This window comes from Trichechus manatus, unplaced genomic scaffold (assembly GCF_000243295.1).
Source record: "Trichechus manatus latirostris isolate Lorelei unplaced genomic scaffold, TriManLat1.0 scaffold00161, whole genome shotgun sequence".
NCBI lineage: Eukaryota > Metazoa > Chordata > Mammalia > Sirenia > Trichechidae > Trichechus > Trichechus manatus.
The window spans coordinates 3,077,754-3,078,937 of record NW_004444097.1 but is presented as its reverse complement, the minus strand read 5'-3'; positions in this window follow the sequence as shown (position 1 = coordinate 3,078,937).

Genomic DNA, 1,184 nt, shown 5'->3' with positions numbered 1-1,184 from the left:
ACCTCTGAACCATGCTTTTTGCATCTCAGAGGTTTTAGTGTGATGTGTTTTCATTCTCATTTGATTCTAGGGTTTTTTTGATTCTTTCTTTGATTTCTTCTATTACCCAATTGTTTTTCAGCATGGTGTTATTCTGTTTCCATGTATTTGATTTTTTTTACCCTTGCTCTTCTTGTTATTGATTTCTATTTTTATGGCATTATGATCAGAAAAATGCTTTGTATTATTTTGATATTTTGGATTTTATTGAGGGTTGCTTTGTGCCGTAAAATGTGGTCAAGTCTAGAGAATGTTCCATGTGTGCTGGAAAAGAATGTATATTTTGCTGCTGTTGGGTGGAGTTTTCTCTATATATCTATGAGGTCAAGTTGGTTTATTGTGGCTTTTAGATCTTCTGTATCTTTGTTGAGTTTCTTTCTAGATGTTCTGTCTTTCCCAAGGGTGGTGCATTGAAGTCTCCTACTATTATTGTGAAACTATCTATTCCTCTCTTCGATGCTGTTAGAATTTATGTATTTTGGAGTCCCATCATTGGGTGTGCAGATATTTATTAAGGTTATGTCTTCTTGGTGGATTGTCCCTTTAATCATTATATAATGTACTTCCTTGTTTTTTATCATAGATTTTGCCTTAAAGTCTATTTTATCTGAGATTAGTATTGCCACTCTTGCTTTTTTTTGTTTTTGTATTCTCTATTTCATTTATTTCTGCTCTGATATTCATTATTTCCTTACTTTTGGTGGCTGTAGGCTTCTTTTGCTATTCTCTTTTTATTTGTTCGAGTTGTGTAGCTAATGTTTTGATTTTGTGCCTTTCTTTTTTTTTTTTTTTTGATGTGTGCTTTATTGATATAAATTGACCTCTGATCACTGTCTTTGCTGTGTCTCAAAGATTTGGGTATGATGTGTTTTCATTCTCATTTGATTCTAAGAACTTTTTGATTCCATCTTTGATTTCTTCTGTTACCTAGTGGTTTTTAAGCAGGGTGTTGTTTAGTTTCCATGTAATTGATTTTTTTCCTTGCTCTTCCTGTCATTAATTTCTACTTTGATGACATTGTGATCAGAGGACATACCTTTTATTATCTCAATGTTTTGAATTTTGTTGAGGGTTGCTTTGTGGCCTAATATGTGGTCTATTCTAAAGAAAGTTCCATGTGCTTTCGAAAAGAATGTGTACTTTGC